This window comes from Protopterus annectens, chromosome 11.part0, assembly GCF_019279795.1.
Source record: "Protopterus annectens isolate FY-2018-M chromosome 11.part0, PAN1.0, whole genome shotgun sequence".
NCBI classification, from domain to species: Eukaryota; Metazoa; Chordata; order Ceratodontiformes; family Protopteridae; genus Protopterus; species Protopterus annectens.
The window spans coordinates 187,003,322-187,018,178 of NC_056745.1; the positions used below are offsets into that span (position 1 = coordinate 187,003,322).

At 42.9% G+C, this 14,857-nt stretch overlaps 1 protein-coding gene across 3 annotated transcripts in view; it reads right to left on the reverse strand.

The window, feature by feature from the left end:
* Positions 1–14,857, reverse strand: part of BCL2L13 (BCL2 like 13) — a 583,548-nt gene that overhangs the window by 281,978 nt on the left and 286,713 nt on the right. The window lies entirely within an intron of this gene.

Sequence of the window (14,857 nt, forward strand, 5' to 3'; positions counted from 1 at the left end):
ACTCTTCACAAGCTAGAGCTGCTCTCCTAACCCTTAAATCCCTTGTGCTTAAAGATCTCTCCAGAACAAGCATCAAACTAACAAGTCCACTATCATAACATTTTACACACAAAGTATACCAAACAACTTAGCAGGACCCCTCCCCAAAAAAACAAAACAAAAAAAAAAACATCTTCTCTACAGGTAGTGAGTGGATCACTAGCATATGGACAAAGACCAGATAAATCTAATATTCTGATAAGTATACAACTTACATATTTCTCTGGTCTTGTCCAGACACTTGAAAAACAATGGAGAGAGGCCCTAGTTGACTTGGGGTGGTCTACTCCAGTAAGCCTTTTAGAATGGTTATGCCGAAGGAGGCCCGAGCACTAAACAGAGTACTCGAACTACAATGTTTGACAAAGGTATGCAAGGATGACCAAATGGCAGCCACTGTCACTTCCTATAATGCCAGGCCATATAGGAAAGCATCAGACATGACCTGAGCTCTACTCTAAAAGTGTGTGTTTTCAGTCTTGTAGCCAAAGATATACCTACAGAAGGATAACAATGTACAATACAATCTGATAACTCTGTTTAAGTTGTTATGGTTATCTTGGGAATCTTATACCCTTTCCTGGCTGAAGAATAGGACAGAGAGTTGTTCTCCTTTCTGAAATCCTTTGTCCTGTCAAGATAAAAACAAAGTTGTCTGTGACTATCCAAACAATGAATCCAATATTCCCCATTGTTGGAATATTTGGGAAAGAAAACTGTTAAGCGTATAGACTGGTTCAAATTATTTTGTGCAGCCACCTTAGGCATAAAGGATGGATTAGTTCAAAGGGTGACTCTTTAGGGATGAAAGGTGATGTATGGATGCTGACAGAACGAGTGAAGCTCAAAAATTCTTCTTCCTGATGTTAGAGCTACCAACAGAACTTCTTTCCACAGCAAAAACTTTAGAAGAACAGAATTAGCTGGTTTGAATGGTGGTTTACTTAATGTTTCCAGAACAAAACTGAGATCCATTGAGGGGCAGGTTCCACTAACATCAGTATGGAGTAGAAAATGCCTTTGAGGAAGGCCTTACATGTCCTGTGCCTATGATGCTTACTGAAAACCATTACAAAAATGAAATATTGCTGGCAAGTGAACCATAACTGAGGAGTAACTAGTACCATTTTTAAACACTCCTGACAGAAAGGTAAGGATGGAAGCCAGAGGGGCTGCTGTAGGCTCTACAACAACCACTCTGAGGGATTTTACGAAGTAGTGATTAAATCAATTACTTGTGGACAGAAAAAAATGGTTCCCGGCAATTATTTGAAACTGAGAAACCATGCAGTCAGGTGAATTCAGTGAATACCCAGATGAGGCTGACTAGACAAGTGCATCAACAGAGAGGGTTCTCTGTGGACTGGGAAGAATACTACAGCTGTTCAGCAAAAAGCAGTGCAAGCTCCAAACATGCCTTCCAGTAACCTAGAGGAAAGTATAAGACAACTGCACACATATCTGATTAAACTAAATCAAACACTGATGGAGTATATCAACTCAAACAACAAAAGGCTGGAAAAATGGAAGAATCTTTAAAAAGTTATTCAGGTGAGGTGATAAAACTGCAAATATCAGAGGTCGAAATGAAGAAAATGCTGGCTGAATGTGAGACTGCTCAAGAAGAGATGTTTAAAAAAATAACGGAATTAGAGGACAGAGCATGTGGGGAAAACCTGAGATTTTCTGCTGTACCAGAAAAGCTGGAAGGAACAGACTGTATTAATTTTATGAAAGCACAAATAAGCAATTGGACAGATATTCCACAACAGGAGTTGTTAATAGAAAGGGTACATTGGCTATGAGAAAGCAAACCTTTAATTGTAAAGATGCAATCCTACCAACAGAAGGACATGATTCTGACAAAACTGTATCAGAAGGACAAAGTACTAAAAGTGGGAGACAGTAGAGTGTTTGTGGAGAATGATTACTCACTGTACACCAGGCAGAACTCAGGGAATGTTGAAAAGCAGGCATGAGATTCAAACTGCTGTACCCAGCTATCTTCAAACTACACTTTCCTGGAGGGATAAAATAATTTTTTGATGCAATATGTGCTAAGGAGGAAATATAAAAGTTTATCCAACAAAAAGTGAGTTGTGAAACAGAAGAAGATTCTGCTTCTTGTTCTTCAGGTAATAAAGACGACAGAGAGACTGTGCCAGTGAAACCTTTCCAATGTTTCAATGGAAATGCTTGTGAGAAGAAAAAAAGCACAAGAGTTGACTAGAAGAATCGAGAATATGTTGAAAATGAAGCAGAGACAGGATATAGGAGATGGAGATGAACAAGAACATAACCAGTAACTTGGAAATTGACAAATGTGTGATTTCAAAACAATAATTGTGTTTGTGAAACATGACAGAACAAGAAAACCTGGAAATATTGAACTTTTTGGACTTTGTTAAACTTGTAGGGGACTCTGAAGCATATGCCCTGCTTCATGTCATTAACGTTTGGAAAAATACTTAGAAGAGGGGAATAGCAGGGAGAAAGTTAACTAAGTAAAACATTTTTTCTTAATAGTAATTTTTTTTGTACTGCAGATTTTTTTGCATGCTATAAACTAAAGTTTTAACAGTTATTTTTAATTGTAATGGGGATACTTTCCCATTGTTCACTTTTAAGAAATGTAGGCACTGCAAAGTAAAAAAAAAAAAAAACTCTGGTCAAAACAGCATGACAAAAAAATGTATGTACTTTTTTCATTCTTGTATAGGGTAATAACTGGATTAAAGCCCTTAGCTTGATCTAGTAACATGTTTTAAAAGAAAGCAAGTAAATGAAAAAGAACAATTAACATTAAAAAGCTTTTTTTTGTAGCAAATATGGAAATCAAGAAAAGGTACAAATGGAAATGATTATGGAAAAATTAAATATGCCAAGGTTAGAGGAAGATGAGGCTCAATTACTAACTGTTAGGATAAAAGGAGACAAGAGAAAAATGGTGATGTATAACCAGTCCCCAGCAAAGTCCCCAGGAACAGATGGTATTCCTGTGAAAGCTTCAAAGCTAGGAGGAGAAAAACTGATAAAGATCTCAAAGGTTTTGTTTAACAGTATTTTAAGAGGAGAAGTACCAACATCCTGGAAGAAAGCAGTGGTAGCTGTAATACCTACAGAGGGTGAAGACCCATCAGAACCAGCTTCATACAGGCCCATTTCAATACTAAACCATGATTATAAAGTGTTTATGTCTATAATGGCTAAATGAATGGCAAAAGTGATAGATATGGATCAATGTTGGTTTTCTGGAGGGGAGGCAAACATTTGACAACATTAGCAGAACACGGACGATCCGGAGGGAAGCAGAATGTAAGAAAATACCACTGTTGTTGGTGGGTCTTGATGTAGAGGAAGCATTTGACAGAGTAAGCTAGGACTTAATGAGCAGAAGCATTTGCATTCCCTGACAAAATTATAAGGTTGATTAGGCGGATATATGAGGGATCGGAGGCAAAAATTAAAGTGAGTGGGTTCCTCTCCATTAATTTTTGCTTGAGCAGAGGAACCAGGTAGGGGTGACCTCTTTCTCCTTTGTTATTTGCATTATATTTAGAACCACTGACAAAGAAAATAAGGGACTCAGAATGTCAAGGCTATAGTTGGTATGGTGGTCAATAAAAGACTATTTGCAAATGATGATATTTTATAACTGATAAAACCAGAAAAGGACATCTCAGTGTTGTGGAACATTTTGAGACAGTTTCATATCTTTTCAAGATACAAATTTAATGAAGCTAAAACAAAGGCAATAGCAGTAAATTATGTACCCACACACACATTGCTTCAGCAATATCCATACAGATGGGGACATGATAAAATGAAGTACTTAAGGGTATGGATTAAAAAGGATTCCAGTGTGGCAGCTAAGGATGTGTGGGAAGAGAGTAAAGAAAAGATAACACAAAAGTGGAGAAATTGGAAGTTGTGTTACATGCATATGGATAGTAAGATACATGCAGTTAAAATGTTTTTAACCCCTTTAGTCTTATACACAGGTCAGTCATATTTTTATCAACCAGAGAAGAAGTTGTGGATAGCAATTAATAAAGAGCTGAAGGATTTTATCTGGGAGGGGAAGACAGCAAGAGTCAAGTGGGAAAAGCTGATTCTTCTAATAGAACCATGCGGATTGGGATTACCTGATTTGAAGGGGCATTTCAAAGCTACACAGTTAAGGCTCCTATACACAGCAATAGCAGAAACCTATAATTCAAAGTGGAAAGGGATGATGATGAAATGGAGGGGGAGTCAAGAAAAGTACAGTTGTGTACACTTACCATAAATGTAGATGTTCCGAGTGTATTCACTGTTGCAGTCATTACATTTGGGTTATCCTGCTGGCAGGTTGCCCTCAGTCAGCCTGAATTCCAAAGTCTTGGGTCCTGCATCGGTTGCTGTCGCCTCTTCCCTGACATAAGGTCGTCAGGGGTATACAAGATGCAGCCGACACCATTTTATTCAGTTTTTCTTGCCCCAGATGTCAGGTGCCCCAAAAAGGGTAGGCTAAAATTATGCAAATAAAACATACTTGCACCAAAAATAAGCTTTACCTTCCTCTATAAGCAAATACACCACCTAGGCTGTATAGATTAGAAAAGTAAAGATAAGTTCCAGCAAAAATAAGGGGGGTGGTGGGTGGGTAACCTGGACTGCAACAGTGAATACACTCGAACATCTACATTTATGGTAAGTGTACACAACTGTACTATGTTTTTCGTGTTTCACTGTGGCAGTCATTACATTTGAGTCGAGTCCCAAAGCTATGGTTGGGGGGCTGGAGCTAAACAGCATTAGGAGCGGCTAAGAGGCCCTGCAGAACTGCAGTGGCAAAGCCTGCCCTGGATTTAGAGTAAAGAGGTAGATTGTAATGTTTTGTAAAGGTATGCACTGAACTCCAAGTAGCCCCCTCTAAAATGTCTTTGGTTTGTACTCCCCTGAGAAAGGCTGCAGAAGTGGCTGCAGCTCTGGTTGAATGTGGCCTAATGCCGTTAGGCACTGGTTTACCATGCTGTGAGTAGCAGAAACAAATGCAGTGACCTATCCACTTTGAAATAGTCTGCTTGGAGATGGACTTTCCTTGTGATGCTGTGGCATATGCCACTAGTAATTGTTCTGTCTTTCTGAAAACTTTAGTTTTGTCCAAGTAGAATCTAAGTTGTCTGTGTACGTGTTCTGTGGATTTGGATAAAAAGTTGGCAAATTAATTGTTTGGTTAAGGGCTACACTGGATACTACCTTAGGCATAAATGTAGGGTTTGTTCTCAGAGATACCCTGTCTGGATAAAAAATGATAAAGGGTTCCACAGCCATGAGAACCTGTAGCTCTGAAACTCGTCTTGCAGAAGTTATTGCTAGGAGCAGAGCTGTTTTCCAAGATAAGAACTTTATATCCGCAGTAGCAGCTGGCTCAAAAGGAGGTAAGGTGAGTTTTTCCAAGACATAATTGAGGTCCCATGCAGGTATTGGCATTCTCCTTGGAGGCCTTAAGTGTTTGGCTCCTCTGAGGTACTGCCTTTAATAAAGGATGAGAGTGGTGGCTCTGAATTGTAATGAGCCGAAATTGCAGAGGTATGGATTTTAATTGATGAAAAAGATAGGCCTTTGTCCAGCATCTCAGTTAAGTATTGCAAAATCTGAGGAATATTTGGGACAGCTGTATCAGTTCCTTGAGCTTTGTTCCAAGCGCAAAATCTCTTCCATTTCCCAGCATAGGATTTTCTAGTACTAGGTCTTCTGGCTTCTAAAATGACATCCATCACAGCTTTACTGAGAGGTGTGGTTTGTATGGCTACATTATCCGCCATGCTACCAGGTTTAGGGTCCCAAGTTGGCTGTGCAGAATCTGATTGTTTTGCTGGGACAGTAGATGAGGTATTTGAGGTAAGGTCCAGGCTGGGCATTGGGACAAGCTTGTCTGTGATAAGTCCTTGTGCAGAATCTTTTTAATTGATTGTTTTGAGGGGAGGCAAACAGATCTCTGTCCGGGCTTCCCCATTTTTTTGTTATTACGCTGAAGACTTGTGGATCCAGGTGCCAGTTGTTGGGATCCATGAGGTTTCTGCTTAGTTCATCTGCCAGAGTATTTTCCTTTCCTAGCAGGAATTGTGCCTGCAGATGAACTTGGTAAGTCAATGCTGTGTCCCATAAAGCCATGACTAGCCTGCACAGGGGGATAAGAATGAGTGCCCCCCCCCCTGCTTGTTTATGTACCACATGACCGTGGTGTTGTCTGTCTTTATCAGTAGTTGTCCTGGATGAAGTAGGTCCTTGAAGGCTGTCAGAGCATTTTGAACAGCTAGCATCTCTTTTATATTGATATGTAGATGCTTTTGGTTTGTGGACCAGGTGCCCTGAACGCCTCTTCCTGCCATGTGTGCCCCCAGGCATAATCTGATGCATCCATCGTTAGGCTCTGCCTGGCTGGGGGTAGTGAGAATGGTTGCCCCTTGTTTTGGTGACAAGCCTTTGCCCACCATCGAAACTCCTGTTGCAGGCAGGGAATTAGAGTGATCATTGTTTCCAGACTGTGGCAATGCTGTGTCCAGACACTTTTTAGGTACCACTGAATTTTCCTCATATGCAGTCTTGCATATGGAATTAGTAAGCTGCAGGATGCCATGAAACCCAAAGCCTGCAGAATTTTTCTTGCAGATAACTGGGCCTTTGTTGCCATTTCCTTGAAATAGGTAGTCAGGTGCCTTTGTTTGTCTGGAGTGAGATAAGCCATCTGGGTTAGTTGTATTTAAGCTTGCACCCAGGAATATTATCTCTTGAGAGGGTACTAGCTTTGATTTCTTTTTGTTGACTGTGTTGACTAGGCATGTTAAAAGTCTTATCACAAATGTCAGATGCTGTAGTAGAATGTCCTTGTTCTCTACTTGTATGAGGCAGTCGTCCAAGTAAGGATATATTTGTATTCCTCTGTCTGCAGTAAGCAATTACTGGTGCCAGGCAATTTGTGAAGACCCTGGGTGCAGTAGATAAGCCAAAGGGCAGCACAGAGAATTGGTAATACTTTGAGCCAGCCTTGAATCTGAGGTATCTTCTGCATGATTGTCTGATTGGAACATGCAAGTATGCCTCTTTTAGGTCTAAAGTCACGAGCCAAGCCTTGCTAACCAGCATGGGCAGAAGCTGCTGTAAGGTCAACATCTTGAATTTTGGTATATCCAGGAAAGTGTTTAGAATAGATAGGTCCAGTATTGGTCTTCATGCTTTGTCCTTTCTGGGTACCAAGAACAGTCTTGAGTAAAATCCTTGTCCCTGCTCTTGCTGTGGTACTTGTTGAATAGCCTCATGTCCATGAGAGCTGCGACTTGTTTTTGAGCCTCTGCCCATTGATTTTTTTGGCAGGTCTGGCCAACCGTTTGCCCTTGGCAGGGTATGGAAATGAAACTTGTAACTTTGTGACACTATGTCTAGAACCCATTTGTCCTGGGTTATAATGTGCCAATTTTGAGAAAAAAGTGCTAGTTTTCCCCCTAAGGGTGCTGCCAAAAGATAAGTGTTTGGCGCAGGCAGGGGGAAGTCATTGGGACTGTTTCCTGTATGATTGTGATTTGTCCTCTCCACCTTTGGAGGTAGAAGCACTCCACCGCTTAGACCTGTAGGATCCTTGCAGCTGTGATCTGCCTCTAGGGCGTCTGGATCTGCCCCTTTGAGGTCTGTCTGACAAAGGAAAGGACCAATTCTTTGTAGGCCAGTGTCTGCTAAATCTAGGTGGCTGTACCTGTAAGAAATCCTTGACCGTTTGCATAGATTTAGCTTTGTCCTCCATTTTCTTTAACACCTCTTCTGCCTTAACACCAAACAAGGTATCATGTTGTAAAGGAGCATCTAATAATTTTGCTTTAACATGGTCAGGCAGATTTTGCTCCTTCAACCAAGCATGCCTCCTGATGACAGTACCCATAACAGCGGCCCTGCAGGAGACCTCCAGAGAATCAAATCCACATTTCAAAGTATGCTTTCCAACTTGTTCAGCTGCATGCAATAAATCCTGCATTTCTTTGCTTTCTGCACATTCATAATTTGCCATCATTTTCTGTTTAAGCAGTGTCATGATACATTGCTGATATTTGAGTATATGAACCTGGCAATTTAAGGCCCTTATAGCCAAAGTAGCAGATGTGTAAATCTTTTTTCCCCATCTATCCAGAGCCCTAGAATCCCTGTCAGAGGAGGTAGGATTTTTTGCAGTAGAAGCCTTGACCCCTTTTGGACCCTGATAAATAGTTTCTGGGTCTGCAGTAGGGTTTTTGAAAAGGAATTTATGAGAGTCAGGGATCCTGTAGTATCTGTCCGGCTTAACAGGAGTTGGAGGTAAAGAGTCAGGGGTCAGACTACACTCAGAGAACACATCATCTACAATGTCCAACACAGGTGGAATAGCTAGAGGCCTGTGTTGAGGTAGTAAAAGGAAGTCTGAGCCTTTTCTTAGATTCTGAAAAATCTTAGCTCTCCCAGTGGAAGTGCTCCCTCATGGTATGCAAGGTTTCCCCAAAAGAGTAGTCCTCAGGAGGAGAAGCTGAAGGAATTGATTCTTCAGCATCAGAATCCTCATACGGGGAAAGAGAATATTCCTGATCAGAAGAGGAATCAGAAGAAATGGAAACCTGATCTGAAGATTCATAGTCTGTCTCTTGGCTAGGCCTCTTATCAGAAGGAGGGATGGGAATCCCTGATCAAGGTAATTAAGTCTTCGGCCATTTTGAGCATCTGTTTTTTGGGCATGGAGGCCTGTCCTTGTGACTGGTGAACATGTTTCTTTGCCTTTAAAGGTGTTTTAGTCTTTGAAGTTGGTTTAATATATAATCGTTTAGGTATGAGTACACCCTCAGAAGCCGATGCCTGCTCAGCAGCTCCGGACCCATCTGAGGGAATAATCTCCGAGGCTCCAATACCTTGAGTTTCCTGTGGCCTGGCCGACTCCACGTGGGAGTCAGTAGCGGCCTGCGACTCTAAAGTAGCGGGTGTCAGGGGCTGCGAAAGCACCTCACTGAGAACCGGCGACTTGCTTAGGAGAAGCTTTGTCGTCGGTTTTGGACCTCGGTTGCCTGTCTTTTTCTTTTTCTTTGCGTTTTTTGTGAACTCCGGTAGTCGGATGGCTATCCGATGACATTGTATAATTAAATCTTCGCTCAAAATAGCTTAATGCAAAATCGGACCAACGCTTAATAGTGCGTTGGTTAATACAATTAACTTTTTCCTGACATCGGTCTGGAGCAAGAAAAAAGTTTCCCCAACGGGGTACTTAGCTTTTAATGAAGACTTCGGATCTGAAACTTGAACACAAAAATCTCAGGAGTCGGCCGACCGGCACTTGCGAACTGCTTCTGCTTCGGGCACTGCGCGGCAAGAAAGACTGAATAAAATGGCGTCGGTTGCATCTTTTATACACCTGACGTCAGGGAAGAGACAACAGCAACTGACGCAGGACCCAAGACTGGAATTCAGGCTGACTGAGGGCAACCTGCCAGCAGGATAACCCAAATGTAATGACTGCAACTGTGAAACACGAAGAACATCAAGGAAATATTGGGAGTTTAGATGCAAATTTTCAAAGAATAACAATAATCATACAAAATATTATATTCATAAAGTAGCAGAAAGTACAGTTGTGTATACTTACCATAAATGTAGATGTTAGAGTGTATTCACTGTTGCAGTCATCACATTTGGGTTATCTGCCTGCAGGTAGCCCTCAGCCGGCCTGAATACCAGAATCATCGGATTTCTGCGTCAGATGCTGTCGCTTCTTCCATGACGTCAAGTCAGGGGTATAAAACATGCAGCTGACTCCATTACATCAGTTTTTCTTGCCCCAGGTGTCAGGTGCCCCCACAATAGGAAGCAATTATAAGGTATGGCACACCTCTCTCAAAAAGCAAATACAAAAGAAAAATAAATATACCAAACAAGAAGGAAAGGTAGAGCCAAGAGAAGTCAGGGGGCTGAAGGGAGGGTAACCATAACTGCAACAGTGAATACACTCGAACATCTACATTTATGCTAAGTGTACACAACTGTACTATGTTCTTCATGTTTTACTGTTGCAGTCATCACATTTGGGTTGATTTCCAAAGCTAAAGAAGGGAGGAGGTAGTTAAAGAGCATTAGGGTCAGCTATTAAGCCCTGTAAGACTGCTGTGGCAAAGCCAGCACTGGATTTAGAAAAGATAGGCATGTGGTAATGCTTGGTGAAGTTATGTACAGAGCTCCAGGTAGCAGCTTCCAGGATGTCCCTGGTAGGGACTCCTCTGAGAAATGCCGTAGAGGTAGATGTAGCCCTGGTGGAATGTGATCTTATCCCCTGTGGGGTACGTTTTTCATGGTGCTTGTAGCAGAAATGAATGCAATGGGCTATCCATTTGGAAATGGTTTGCTTTGGAATGGCCTTCCACTCTGCCCCTGCAGCAAAGCCAACTAGCAGCTGTTCAGATTTTCTGGAGAGGCTTAGTCCTGTCCAAATAGAATCTAAGTTGTCTGGGCACATCCACAGAGTGCAGTATTCGTTCCCCTTTGTTTTGTTGATTAGGAAAAAAAGGAAGCAAATGAATGGACTGATTTAGGGCCACACTAGAAACCACCTTGGGCATAAAGGAAGGGTTAGCCCTGAAGGAAACCCTGTCCACATGGAAGATAATGAAGTGTTCCACTGCCATGAGGACCTGTAATTCAGACACTCTTCTTGTTGAAGTGATGGCTAGAAGGAAGGCTGTTTTCCAAGAAAGGAATTTCAACTCTGCTGTTACAGCTGGCTCAAAGGGGGGAAGAGTGAGCTTTTCCAATACAAAGTTAAGGTCCCAGGCTGGAGTGGGAGCTCACCGGGGGGGGGGGGGTGTCTTAAATTTTTGGCCCCTCTAAAGAATTGTTTTAGCAAGGGGCGATAGAAGAGGGGTGGGCTCAGTATTATAATGTGCTGAAATGGCAGAGGCATGAATTTTAATTGACGAGAAGGATAGGCTCTTGTGGAGCATTTCTGTTAAGTACTCTAGAATATGAGGTAAGCTGGGCACCGTTGTGCCCATCCCCTGAGCCTGGCTCCAGGAACAGTATCTTTTCCACTTTTCAGCATAGGATTTTCTAGTACTAGGCCTCCTTGCCGCCAGAATGACATCCAGCACCTGCATGGGACTGAGGGATGCTAGAAGAGAGCTCAAGGAATTAGCCAGGCTGCAAGGCTCAGGGTTTGAAGCTGAGGGTGCAGAATCTGGCCCGCCTGCTGGGACAGCAGGGAAGGGGTCTGAGGCAGGTATCATGGTTGTAGCAGTGTCATACTGCACAAGAGGGGGTACCAGTGCTGGCGTGGCCAATCTGGTGCAATCAGTATTGTCCTTGGCTTGTCCTGTTTGATCTTTAGTAGAACCTTCAAGAGGAGAGGCAGAGGGGGGAAAGGCATAAACCAAGAGGCTTTCCAAGGTAAAGGACAGGTCATCCACTTTCCAAGCTTGACTGTGTGTAGTTCTTGTGCAGAATTTGTTCAGTTGATAGTTCTGAGGGGAGGGAAACAGGTCTACCTCTGGAGTCCCCCATTTGTTACTCAAGAGGTTGAATATTTTGGGTTCTAGTATCCACTCGTGTGGGTCCATGAGATTTCTGCTCAAGTCATCTGCCAGTGAATTTAGTTTGCCTGGCAGGAATTGTGCTTGTAGGTGTACTTGGTAGCTCACGGCTGTGTTCCACAGAGCCATGGCTAGTCTGTAGAGAAGGTAGGAGTGGGTTCGCCCCTGCTTGTTTATGTACCATACAACTGTGGTGTTGTCCGTCTTTACCAATAGTTGTACGGTCTTTGAAGGCTGTCAAAGCATTCTGCACAGCTAACATTTCTTTTTGATTGATATGCAGGTGCATCTGTCTTGGGTTCCATTTGCCCTGAATGCACTGCCCTGCCATGTGAGCCCCTCATGCATAGTCTCATGCATCTGTTGTTAGGGTTTGGGCGGCAGGGGCTAGAGTGAAAGGGAGTCCCTTGTTGTGGTAGCAGGCCACTGCCCACCAAAGGAACTCTCTCTCCTTAGACAAGGAATGATAGGAATCATTACTTCCAGGTCCTGAGAATGTTGACACCATAGGCTTTTTAGATACCACTGGAGTTTCCTCATATGCAGTCTTGCATATGGAATTAGCAGAATGCAAGAGGCCATGAACCCCAGAGCTTGCAGTATTTTCCTTGCAGATAGCTGTCCTCATATGCAGTCTTGCATATGGAATTAGCAGAATGCAAGAGGCCATGAACCCCAGAGCTTGCAGTATTTTCCTTGCAGATAGCTGGGTTTTTGTGTCCAAAAGTTTGAAGTAGGTTGTCAAATAAACCTGTTTCTCCGGAGTGAGGAATGCCATCTAGAAAGTTGTGTTCAAGCTTGCTCCCAGGAATACAATCTGTTGGCAGGGTACTAGGTGAGATTTCTTTTCATTGATGGTATACTCTAGTGAGGTTAGATGCTTCTTTACGAATGCCAGGTGTTGTAATAGCAAGTCCTGGCTTTCTGTCTGAGTCAGACAATCGTCCAGGTATGGGTAAATTTGAATATTTCTCTGCCTGCAAAATGCAATGGCTCGAGCTAGACACTTTGTGAACACCCTGGGCACAGTAGATAAGCCAAAGGGAAGTGCAGAGAAAGAACAGTTGTGTACACTTACCATAAATATATATGTTCATGTGTATTAACTGTTGCAGTCATTACATTTGGGTAATCCTGCTGGAAGTTTGCACTCAGCCGGCCTGAATTCCAAAGTCTTGGGCCCTGCGTCGGTCGCTGTTGCCCTTTCCCTGATGTCAGGTCATCAGGGGTATAAAAGAAGCGGCCGATGCCATTTTCTTTAGTTTTTCTTGCCCCAGATGTCAGGTGTCCCCCAAGAGGGTTGCCATAATTTAGATATGTATAATTACATGTACCAATATAAAATTTACCTTTGTCTACAAGCAAATACACCACATAGGTTGTACAAATCAGAGAAGGTAAGATAGGTTCCATCAGAAGAAAAAGGGGGATGGTGGGTGGGAAACCTAGACTGCAACAGCGAATACACTCGAACATCTACATTTATGGTAAGTCTACACAAAGTACAGTTGTGTACCTACCATAAATGTAGATGTTAGAGTGCATTCACTGTTGCAGTCATTACACTTGGGTTATCCTGCTGGCAGGCTACCCACAGTCGGCCTGAATTCCAAAGTCCTGGTCTGGCGTCGGTTGCTGTCACCTCTTCCCTGACGTCAGTGCACCAGGGGTATAAAAGATGCAGCAGACACCATTTTCTTCAGTTTTTCTTGCCCCAGATGTCAGGTGCCCCCAAAAGGGTAGACTGTAAATGTTATGATCCAAAAAAAGCATGCACATAACCTTCATCTACAAGCAAATACACCACACAGGTTGTATAGAATAGAGAGGTACAGATAAGTCCCAGCAAAAAAAAGGGGGAATGGTGGGAGGGTAACCTGGACTGCAACAGTGAATACACTCTAACGTCTACATTTATGGTAGGTACACAACTGTACTAGGTTCATCGTGTTTCACTGTTGTAGTCATTACACTTGGGTTGAATCCCAAAGCTGAGGTTGGGTGGCTGGGCCTAAATAGAGTTTGGAGTGGCTATGAGGTCCTGCAGAACTGCAGTGGCAAAGCCTGCTCTGGATTTAGAGTAGAGAGGTAAATGGTAGTGCTTTGTAAAAGTGTGCACTGAAGTCCATGTTGCAGCCTCCAAAGTGTCCTTGGTTGGTACTCCTCTGAGCAAGGCTGCTGAAGTGGCTGCTACTCTGGTAGAATGTGGCCTAATTTCCCTTGGGCACTGACTTGCCATGTTGTGAATAGCAGAAACGAATGCAGTGGCCTATCCATTTTGAAATAGTCTGCTTTGAAATAGCTTTTCCTTGCAAACCTGCAGCATATGCCACTAAGAGTTGCTCAGTCTTTCTGAAGGCTTTAGTTTTGTCCAAGTAAAAGCGTAGCTGTCTGTGTATGTCCAAAGAATGCAGAAGTCTCTCCCCCTTATTCTGTGGGTTTGGATAAAAGGTAGGCAAATGTATGGTTTGGTTAAGAGCCCCACTGGACACTACCTTAGGCATAAATGTCGGGTTTGTCCTTAGAGAAACCCTGTCCTGATGGAAAATAATAAAAGGTTCCACAGCCATTAGTGCCTGTAACTCTGAGACTCTTCTTGCTGAAGTTATTGCTAGGAGAAGAGCGGTTTTCCATGACAAGTATTTTATCTCTGCTGTATTGGCTGGCTCAAAAGGAGGCAGTGTGAGTTTTTCCAAGACAAAATGTTGGTCCCATGCAGGTATTGGAGCTCTCCTTGGAGGTCTTATGTTTTTGGCCCCTCTGAGAAACTGTCTTAGCAGTGGAAGAGAAAAAATAGGTGGGTCCGTATTGTAATGAGCTGAAATGGCAGAGGCACGGATCTTAATTGATGAGGATAGGCCTTTGTCCAGCATCTCAGTTAGGTATTGCAAAATCTGAGGTATATTTGGTACAAGCGACTCAATTCCCTGCGCTTGGTTCCAAGCACAGAATTTCTTCCATTTGTCTGTATAAGATTTTCTGGTGCTGGGCCTCCTGGCCTCCAAAATAACATCCATAAAGTACAGTTTTGTACCTACCATAAATGTAGATGTTCGAGTGTTCACCCTGCTGCAGTCATCACACTTGGGTTATCCTGTCGTCAGGCGGTCCCGCAGTCGGCCGGAATTCCAAAGTCTTGGTCCGACGTCGGCTGCTGTCGCCTCATCCCTGACGTCAGTGCGCCAGGGGTATATATATATTGCAACCGACGCCATTTTCTTCAGTTTTTCTTGCACCAGATGTCAGGT